This window comes from Suricata suricatta, chromosome 14, assembly GCF_006229205.1.
Source record: "Suricata suricatta isolate VVHF042 chromosome 14, meerkat_22Aug2017_6uvM2_HiC, whole genome shotgun sequence".
Classification (NCBI taxonomy): Eukaryota; Metazoa; Chordata; class Mammalia; order Carnivora; family Herpestidae; genus Suricata; species Suricata suricatta.
The window spans coordinates 80,375,516-80,386,780 of record NC_043713.1 but is presented as its reverse complement, the minus strand read 5'-3'; the positions used below and the strand labels follow the sequence as shown (position 1 = coordinate 80,386,780).

The 11,265-nt window shown below is 44.0% G+C and overlaps 1 pseudogene; it reads right to left on the bottom strand.

Annotated features, from left to right (window-relative positions):
- Positions 1–4,824: 4,824 nt before the first annotated feature.
- On the bottom strand, positions 4,825–5,729 carry LOC115278233 (annotated as a pseudogene).
- Positions 5,730–11,265: the final 5,536 nt, after the last annotated feature.

Below are 11,265 nucleotides of genomic sequence, written 5' to 3'. Positions count from 1 at the left end.
GGAGACACAGAATCCAAAGACAGGTTCCAGGCTCTGAGCTGTCAGTACAGAGCCCGACACAGGACTCGAACCCACGGACTGTGAGATCATGACCTGAGCCGAAGTCGGAGGCTTAACCGACTGAGCCACCCAGGCGCCTCTAAAATTCACCTCTAGGGGCGCCTAGGTGGCTCAGTCGGTTAAGCCTCCGGCTTCGGCTCAGGTCAGATCTCACGTTCGTGGGTTCGAGCCCTGCGTCAGGCTCTGTGCTAAACAGCTAGCTCAGAGCCTGGAGCCTGCTTCTGGTTCTGTGTCTCCTTCTCTCTCTGCCCCTCCCCCTCTCATGCTCTGTCTCTCTCTGTATTAAAAATAAATAAAACATTAAAAAAATTTTTTTAAATAAATAAATAAAATTCACCTCTAAAATTAAGTGTGCAATTCAATGATTTTGTGAAACCGTTCCAATGATCAAATTTTAGAACATTTCCATCACCCTAACAATAGCCTTCTATAAGCTATATTTTTTAATTTAAAAACATGTTCACATGTTTCAAGATCTGTAAAACAGTACCTGTGTATACATATTACACAGCTCTAACAAACATTAACATTTTGCAAGCATAGAGCTTTGATACTGCACATACAATTCTTTATCTCTTCCCCCCCTACTTCTCCAGGGATAACCACAATTATACTATTGGCAGGTATTTTTCCTTCCATGTTTTAATTTTTTTTTGCATATGTATATATCTATAAACAGTATATGATAGTTTTGCTTCCTTTAAAAATTCCATAAATGTTATCATACTACTCATATGTTTCTGTAAGTTGTTCTTTTCACCTAACATTTGAATAAATATTCTCTAATTGTACCTCACAAAGGTTGTACCAATTTATGTTCTCAGAACCAGTGTGTAGAAATGCCAGTTCCCCTTGCCACACAATGTGTTCTCAAACTTTTGTATCTTTGACAATCTCACAGTGAAAAGTGATATCTCAGTGTAATTCTAATTCATATTCCTCAAGTTATGAGTGATATTTAACATATCTTCATCCGTTTAAGACCAATTTGTAATGCATTTTCTTTGATCAATATGGTCATGTCCTGTGGCCATATTTTGCAGATTATTAGCCTTTTGTTATTAATTTATAGTCACCCTTTATATACTAAGGAGATTAGCGTTAAGCCGTAAACAGGTGTTTTAAATATTTTTTACAGTGTATGGTTTGCCTTTTCATTTGCGGGATATGGTTTGTTTTGTAAAGAAGAAATGTTTTATTTATTCATTTTTTTGCAGCATTTCCCTGCTCCACTATTATTTTAAAAGTACGAGGGGTTTTTTTGGTATTTTTATGGTTTTGTTTTTAACATTTAAGTCTTTCGTCTATTTGGAATTTATTTCAGTATGAATAATGACGTAGGGTTCCAATTTCATTTTATCTTTTCCAGTTGCTCCAAACATCATTTATTGAATAATCCATCTTTTTCACAAAGCACACAATGCCATCTTTATCATGTATTAAATTTCCATATGCACTTCTGTCTAGTCATGGAACAGTTTACAGGCTCCCTTCCAGGACAGATCGAAGCTGGGGGCCACAAATAAGGAATTTGCCAAGCTAGCTAGATACTGTGTTCTAAATCTAGACTTTCTCTATTCAGCCTCTGAGTTGCTGAACTCTGGGGAGAGCCTTGCTAGCTGCATTTGGCTGCTTGGATGCCAAGAAGTTGGCCCTCAATTTAAAATGAAGGAGCCTCTGAAAAAAAAAAAATTAAAAATAAATAAATAAATAAAATGAAGGAGCCTCTGGGAAATAGTTCTGCTGTGTGGTCAATTTTCTGGTAAGATAAAGCATAAGAGATAATAGTTTAAAACCAGTCAGGAAATTCACCAACTGATTCTAATTTTTTTTAAGAGAGAGAGAGAGAAAGTGACAGAGTGCAAGCAGGGGAGGGGCAGAGAGAGAGGGAGGCACAGACTGAAGCAGGCTCCAGGCTCTAAGCTGTCAGCATAGTGCCGGATGTGGGGATCGAACTCACAAACCATAAGATCATGACCTGAGATGAAGTCGGATGCCGACTGAGCCACCCAGGTGCCCCAAAGCTATAATTATTAAGATAGTGTGATACTGGCCTAAGACAGACAAGTAGATTAGTAGCAGAACAAAGAGTCCAGAAATAGATTCCTACATGGATGATCACTGGACTTATGACTAAGTCCCAAGTACAATTTAATAGAAAAAAGAATCTTCCCCTCAGTAAAAGGAGCAATAGACTATCAGCAAAACAAAAAACAAGCAAACAAAAAACTATTTACCCTTACCTCACACCATTCGCAAATATTAATTCAAGATGGGTCATGAACCTAAATTTGAAAGATAAAACAATAAGGGGTCTAGAAGAAAACATAGAAAAATATCTTTGTGGTGAGACTGGTAAGGATTTCTTAAAAGGGCATAAGAAGCATTAGTCAGATAATTTCTGCCTTTATTCAGCATTTACAGTGAGCCCACCCTATGCTAGGTGCCAGCTACGCCCACGAAAAAAAATGTTAGCACAGTCTTCCAGAAACTGCTTCAGTATAATGGCACAGACAGGTGCCTGCTTGGACAACAATACTGCAGATTTCTAGGCGTTCTGGGGGTAATCACAGGAAGCAACAGGGGCCAGAGGAGAGGCACCTTACACAGATTTCTGGGAAGATCTCTTGGAATATGTGAAATTAAAACTAAGCCTTGAAGGATGAGGGAAATCAGACGGGTTGTAAGAAAAAGAAGCAATATTAGATGTCCCAGTGGGGACAAGGGTGGCTAGGTAAAACCGCAAGAGACTCAGTTTGGCGGGAGCAGGTAGATGGGACTGGATATAGTTTCAAGAATATGTCTGTGTTGTTAATTTTCCTTTAATTGATCACTTAAACCAGAGGGTTCTCTAACTTCATTGAGCACAAGAATCACCCACAAACTTCTAAGATGAATATTCTGGGGCCCCACCACAGAAAGTCGTATCTAATAGGTAGGGAGTGGGCCCCGGCCCCTGTATTTTTACAAACATTTTCCCTGCTTCAAAGGATGCTAATCCTGCTAGCCCTCAAACAACCATCTGAAAAGTACAATTTAGCATTAATGTTTTTCCCTCTAGGAAATGGGAAGTACTTTCCCAGGCAGCATCAGGGTGAGAGAATGGAGAGGTTTTCTGGAAAAGCAGACCACACTCACGTGATCCTAAGATCATCCCTCTCAACACTAGAAGGGCACTGTGCGAGCATCTAAGGGATGACGAAGCCATCAGGCAAAGGGAGCAGCAGCTCCTGGGAATTCTGCCTAGTAACCAGGCCCTCTAGAAAATTTCTCAGCATGCTCTGAGAACTCAGGTCCAATCTCCATCCTCCTTATGAATATGTATGAGTACCCAGTTTTCAGCTGAGTTTCCTAGCCATGCCCTTCCCACCCTCCACTCCACACTTCAGAATTGACAAAAAATGTAAACATTCTGGGGCCCAGCACCTTGATTAGGAAATTGGTTTTTAGCAGTGATTTCACAAGTATTTCTCTGGCAGTAGACAAATATACTTGTGACCGTGTGCAAAATAGCAAACAAAATGGATGTTTAAAGCCCTCCCGAAAGTCCTACCTTCATCAACAGGGTAAATATGTGTGGTGAATGCCCCTTCTGTGGCAGATACTGAGGGTTGCCTCCCAGTTAGCTGCATTCTTCCCTCCCTTTTACCCCGAAAGCAGAGACTTGTTTCCTCTTTCCAGCTTATCAGTTGTCTAAGCCCCTCCTGGTGCTCATCAAATGACAGGCTAATGACATCCCCTGAGGTCACTGAGAAATATAAGAAGATAGAATCCCAAGACTTGTAGGTGGAGAAAAAAATGAAACAAACTGTAAATACTTGAAAATCAACTCACAAGAACTGGAAATATTTATAGGCACATAGGTGGCTGGACCTTTTTTTTTAATGTTTATTTATTTTGAGAGAGAGAGAGAGAGAGAGAGAGAGAAAGAGAGAGAGAGAGAGAGAGAGAGAGAGAGAGTGTGTGTGTGTGTGTGTGTGTGTGTGTGTGTGTGTGTGTGTGTGTGTGTGTGTTTGCTGAAGCAGGGGAGGGGCAGAGAGAAAGAGAGAATCCCAAGAAGGCTCCAGGCTGTCAGCTCAGGCCCAGAGTTCCCTGTGTGAGATCATGACCTGAGGCATAATCCAGAGTTGGATGCTTAACTGACTGAGCCACCCAGTTGCCCCAGGTGACTGGAACTTTTTTTTTTTAATGTTTATTTACTTTTAAGAGACAGAGCATTAGCGGGGGAGGGGCAGAGAAAGAGACACACACAGAATCCAAAGCAGGCTGCAGACTCCAGGCTCCCCGCTGTCAGCACAGAGCTGGATGCAGGGCTCAAACTCACAAGCTGTTGAGATCATGACCTGAGCTGAAGTCAGAGGCTTAACTGACTGGAGCCACCCAGGTGCCCCTGGCTGGAACTTTTAATAAGCAAAAACTAGGGGTGCCTACCTGGCTCAGTCAGTAGAGCATGTGACTTTTGATCTTGGGGTTGTGAGTTCAAGTTCCACGTTGGATATAGAGATTACTTTATTTTATTTTATTTATTTATTTATTTATTTATTTATTTATTTATTTATTTATTTTTGTGAAAAACCAAACCCCAAAAAAAGACACTTTAATTCCAACCTAACAGCCCCAGGTACAATGTCTGGGGACAGACTCTGGGTACAATGCTGTCTGGTGACAGACTCACACGGCTCTGAGAAGGCCCCCAAGGGAGACTTACCTTCAGCGGGCTGAGCCAAAGGGGGAAGGGGAGGCCCCAGAACAGGGGGAAAGGTGCTACTTCTTGGCAAAAGAGATCTTCATGGCATTGTTCTGGGTGATCTTGAAGCCCTGCTGGGCATCGCCAGTGGCCCCTGCCTGTACCTCGTTGTCAAACTCCACAAAGGCAATGTCATGCCTCCCGGGGACCAGTTGGGCCTCCTTGAAGCCAGGGAACTGGTTGAAAAGCATGGACAGCGTGAGCTCGTTGGTCTCCTCTGGCAGGTTGGTGAGGAACAAGATGTGATTTGGTGGGTTTTCTGAAAGAGGCTGGGCAGGTGGCATCTGTCCAGGCATAAGCTGCTGGGGGGGGCATGGTCCCTGGTGGCATCTGGCCGGGCATCAGGCCTGGAGGCGGGATCATGCCCGGCGGTGGCATGTAGGGAGGCTGGCCCGGCATGTGGTGCATGATGCGGGGTGCCTGTGTCATCGAGGGCATGCCCGGGACAGCGCCCACCTTCCCACCACAGGGGCGGATGCCCCACCCTGCACGGCCTTCTTAGCAGCTGGGGTCTCCTGGCTCTTGGGCTTCCTCTTCTCCCGCTTGCAGTCCCGCTCCACGAAGGTGACCTTCATCTTGGCAATGATATCCGAGTCGGTCTTGGCATACTGAATGCGTAAGGGCTTGTCGTAGAAGGGGAAGCCCTGCATGGAGCGTAGGGCGTTGGTGGCGCTGCTGACCTCCTTGAAGATGACAAAGGCCTGGCCCCTCATCTTCAGGCTCCGGGAAACCAGGATATCCAAGATCTGGCCAAACAGGAGAAGATGGCGTACAGGGACTTCTTCAGTTCATCCTTCTTGATCTTCTCGTTGAGGTTGTTGATATAAATAGTGTGGTTGGGGCAGGTCTCGGGAACTGCCATGGAGAGAGGTGCCGAGGTAGAGCAACAGAGCCGCAGCTCCCGCAAGGGTCGCCTCCTACGTTTCTGAGAGCCGACTACTAGAGATTACTTAAAAAAAAAAAGAGGGGTGCCTGGGTGGCTCAGTTGGTGGAGAGTCTGGTTCTTGATTTCTGCTCAGGTCATGATCTCACTTTGTGGATTCAAGCACTTTGTTCAGCTCTGCACTCTAACACAGAGCCAACTTGAGATTCTCTCTCTCTCTCTCTTTCTGTCCCTCCCCATCTCTCTCAAAATAACCTTAAAAAAATAAAACCTTGGGGCACCTGGGTGGCTCAGTCGGTTGAGTGTCCGATTCTTGGTTTCACTGGGCTCTGTGCTGCTTCTGCCGAGCCTGCTTGGGATTCCCTCTCTCCCTCACTTTCTGCCCCTACGTTGCTGTCTCTCAAAAATAAATAAACAATTAAAATAAATAAGAAAAATCTTTAATGAGAAAGACCTAAATAAATGCACATTACACAACTCATCCTAGTAATTCCATTCTTGGCTGTACACCCAATAGAAATAAATGGTGAGGCACCTGGCTGGCTCAGTCCGTAGAGCATGCAACTCTTCATCTTAGAGTCATGAGTTCAAGCCCCACATCAGGCATGGAGCCTAGTTAAAATGGAAAAAAGAAATGAATGCCATATTTTTTAATGTTCATTTATTTTTGAGAGAGACAGAGAGCCTGAGGGGGAGGGGTAGACAGAGAAGGGGACAGAGGGTCCCAAGGGCTCTGTGCTGACAGCAGAGAACCTGGAGCCTGCTTTGATCTCTCTGTATCCCTCTTTTTCTGCCTCTCCCCTGCTCATGCTCTGTCTCTCTCTCTCTCTCAAAAATAAACATTTTTTTAAAGAGCAGAATGTGTTAATAAATTATAATATGTACTATACATAATATACTATATACTGTCATATACTATAATTACTAAATTTTGGAATGCTATACAGCAATGAAAATGAACACTCTAAGGCTACATGTAAGAACATGGGTGAATGCAACATTCAAAATATTGTGTGAAAAAAGTCAGACAGAAAAGAGTATATACTGGATCATTCTATTTATGTGATGTTCAGAAACAGGGAAAACTATTCATAAATAGTAGAAGTCAGAAGTCTGGTTACCCAGTGAATACGTACAGATAGAGATGCAGTGGAAAGGAACTTTCTGGTGCTAGAAATCTTATATTTCTTGATCTGGGTGGTAGCATCATGGGCATACACATACGTAAACATTCACTGTGCCAATGACACTCTCAGGTCGAATTTGTGAAAATATATGTCCACGCAAAATGAAAATATATGTCCACACAAAAACTTGTATACAAATATTCACAGCAGCATTATGAATAGAAGACAGGAAGTGGAAACAACCCTTTGTTAGTTTCCTAGAGCTACTGTAACAAAGTACTACAGACTGGTCAGCTTGACAGAAATGGATGTTCTCACAGTTCTGGAGGCGGAAGTCTGAGATCAAGTTGTCTGACAAAGTGGTATCCTCTGAGGCCTCTCTCACTGGCTTTTAGATGGCTATCTTCTCCCTGTATCTTGACATGGCCTTCTTTCAGTGTGTCTGTGTCCTAATTTCCTCTTGTTACAAAGGCACATTGGTGTCTTGTTCTAAAGACACCAGTCACATTGGATGACCCTACTGTCATCATTTGACTCAATTACATCTTTAAAGACCCGATCTCCAAATACAGTCACATTCTGAGGTACTATGGGGATCAGGACTTCAACATAGGAACTTTTTCCTTAATATATAAATTTTTTAATGTTTATTTATTTTCGAGAGAGTGAGAGCATGAGCAGTGGAGGAATAGAGAGAGAAGGAGACACAGAGTCCGAAGCAGACCCTGCAGAGCTTGAACCCATGAACTGTGAGATCATAACCCAGGCCGAAGTCAGATGCTTAACCAACTGAGCCACCCAGGTGCCCCAGCATAGGAACTCTTAAAGGACACAGTTCAACCCCTAACAAACTCAAATGTCCATCAACTGATAAATGGAAAAATAAAATCTAGTCTTATTCAATACAGTAAAATATCATTCCGCTGTAAAAAGAAATGAAGGATTGGTCCAAGCTACAACGTGGGTGAACCTTGAAAACATCATGCTAAGTGAAAGAAGCCAGACAGAAAAGTGTTCATATTATGTAATTCCATTCATGTGAAATGTCCAGGATAGGCAAATCTGAGGAGACACAAAGGAGATTAGTGGTCACCAGGTCAGGAGCTGAGATAACGGAGAAATAGGGCGTGACTATTCACAATTTCCAAGGGTTGTTCTGGGATAGCAAAAATATTCTAGAATTAATGGGCACTTAACTGGCTCAGTCAGTAGAGCATGACACCCTTGATCTCAGGGTTGTAAGTTTGAGCCTCCCAGTGAGTGTAGAGATTACTTAAAAATAAAATCTTGGGGCTCCTGGGTGGCTCAGTCGGTTAAGCATCTGGCTTTGGCTCAGGTCATGATCTCACAGTTTGTGGGTTCGAGCCCCACGTCAGGCTCTGTGCTGACAGCTAGCTCAGAGCCTGGAGCCTGCTTCGGATTCTGTGTCTCCCTCACTCTCTGACCCTTCCCTGCTCACGCTGTCTCTCTCTCTCTCTCTCTCTCTCTCTCTCTCTCTCTCTCTCTCTCTCAAAAATAAAATTAAAAAAAAAACATTTTAAAAAAATAAAAAAATAAAATCTTATGAGGATACCTGCCTGGTTCAGTTGGTAGAGTGTGTAACTCTTGATCTCAGGGTTGTGAGCTTAAACCCCATGTTGGGCTTGAGCCTATTTCAAAATAAAATAAAATCTTAAAAAAATATATTCTGGGGCACCTGGGTGGCTCAGTCAGTTGATTGTCCAACTCTTGATTAGAGCTCAAGTCATGATCTCTTGATTCATGAGTTTGAGCCTCGCATCAGGCTCTGTGCTGACAGTGCAGGACCTGCTTGAGATTTTCTCTTTCTCTGCACCTCCTCTTAAAAATAAATAAACATTTTTGAAAAATAAATTCTAGAATTAGATTTTGGTGATGATTGCACAAGTTTGTGAATATGCTAAAAAGCACAAAACACTTTAAATGGGTCCATTGTATGACACATGAATTAGATCTCAATAAAGCTGTTATAAATCATTCTTTGCATGATACACTTAAGATTTTTTTATTTTTATTTTTTGATGTTTATTTTTTTTTTTTGATGTTTTATTAATTTTTGATACCGGAGAGACAGAGCATGAGAGGGGGAGGGGCAGAGAGAGAAGGAGACACAGAACCGGAAGCAGGCTCCAGGCTCTGAGCTAGCCGTCAGCACAGAGCTTGATGCGGGGCTCGAACCCATGAATGTGAGATCTGATCTGAGCCGAAGTTGGAGGCTTAACCGACTGAGCCACCCAGGCGCCCCTGATGTTTATTTTTGAGAGAGAGAAAGAGAGAGAGAGGGAGAGAGAGAGAGAGAGAGAGAGAGAGAGAGGCAGAACGTGAGCAGGGGAGGGGCAGAGAGAGAGGGAGACACAGAATCTGAAACAGGCTCCAGGCTCTGAGCTAGCTGTCAGCACAGAGCCCGACGTGGGGCTCAAACCCACAAACCACGAGATCATGACCTGAGCTGAAGTCAGACACTTAGCCGACTGAGCCACCCAGGAGCCCCCACTTAAGATTTATGTACTGTATCATGTGTGATTATAGCCTAATACACATTAGAGCAAGACAATAGTAGTCCCTTCCTCCGGGTATTTGAGAAGATGGGTGGAGAGGGAGAAGGTGTTGGAGATGGGGGTTTGCTCAGATGCCAGGGGCCAGGGACTCTCCCTGCCTAGTTACCCCTTGTTGCATCCATAACAGTGACAGGAAGCTCCGGCAAGGAGGGGGTGGGGCCGGTGACCTAAAAGACCGATGAAGCTGGAGGAATGCTGAGCCAGGTGCAAAGGCTGGGATGATCTGAGAGAGAGAAATAGAACTCAATGGAAGGAAAACGTATTTTGTTTTGGCACAAACCAACTTTTAATGTGTATCATGAAGCAGCCCACCAAGAAAACCATCAGGACTCCAAACTAGAAATAACCATCAGAAACACCTGATGTAATTCTGCAAGCATGAGTTAATTGCCTTCTATGTGTCAGAGTCTGTGCTGGGCACCGGGCCAGGAATATGTGACTCCAGGCACTGCTAAGACGCAAACATGGGAGGGAGGAAAGAGGTTGAGGCTGCAGACACAAGGAAAAGCTGCATTCGATTAGGGAAAATCCCTAGACTGGGCAGGGGCAGGGGCTGTGGCCGAGGGAGCAGAGGACTGTGGGGAACGAAGACCACCTCCCACCACCCTCGGACAGGGGATGTGGGGAAATATTGGGGACTGGGGACAGGGTCCCTATTGGCATCTCAGACTAGGTCAGTGACAGCTTTGGCCAGAAGAGAGGGATTCCGCGCCCCCATCTTGGCTGGGACATCAGTTTGGCAGAGCAGGGAAGGATAAGGCAACACCTATCCCCAGAGCTTTATTAAAATTCCCCAACAGCTGGAAAAACGGCACTTAAGGGGAACTGCACGAATCCTCTCCTAGTAAAGCGGGAGCCAGGTCTTCCTCAGATCTCATCTAAACCCTTTCTGCTGCCGCTGTAATGACCACAACCCTGCCAGCCTCTTTGGGTCAGAAATAAAATGTTGGTAAACTTTTTTTTCCTACCACTGGATATAGGCCAGTAAAAATAAGACGCCCCCAGGGAATTAAGGCAAGGTTCCGCCTGTCATTCTTCTTAGTTTCTCCCGCCCTGATGTTGTCTCCCACTGTAAAGCCTGAATTCAGAAGAAGACCTGGATTTCCTATGCAAGGGAAGAAAGTTGTTCCCAGGAGACAGGACTGCTATTCTTCTGTTTATTTATTGAAAATGTATTTATGCCGGGTTGGCAAGTATGTGGAAAAACTGCAATGCTCACTCACTACTGGTGGGAGTGTTCATGGCACAAGTGCTTTGGAAAACAGTTGGGCAGTTTCTTGTAAAATTAAAACATAGACTTACCATGTGATCCAGCAGTTCCACTCCTAAGTATTTATCCTAGAGAAATAAAAACATGCCCTCCCAACAGACTTGTACAGAATGTTCATAGCAGCTTATTCATATTAGCCAAAAACTGGAATCAACTCTACTGTCCATCAACACAAGTTATGGTACATCCATATGACAGGATGCTACCAGGCAATAAAAGGAAATGAGTTACTGATGTGATCAACAGTGTGGATGAGTGAAACAAACCTAGGGGCACCTGGGTGGCTCAGTTGGTTAAGCATCTGCCTTTTGTTGATTTCTGCTCGGGACATGATCTCACAGTTTGTGAGATTGAGCCCCGCAGGGGGCTTCGTGCTGACAGCATGGAGCCTCCTTGGGATTCTCTCTCTCTCTCCCTCTCTTTCTGCTCCCTCTTCCCTGGTGCCCTCTCTCTGTCTCTCTCTCTCTCTCTTTCTCTCTCAAAATAAATAAACTTAAAAAAAAGAAGAAAGGGGCATTTGGATAGTTCAATTAAGTGTCCAACTTACGTTTAGGTCATGATCTCACTGTCGGTGAGTTTGAGCACCACGTTGGGCTCTGTGC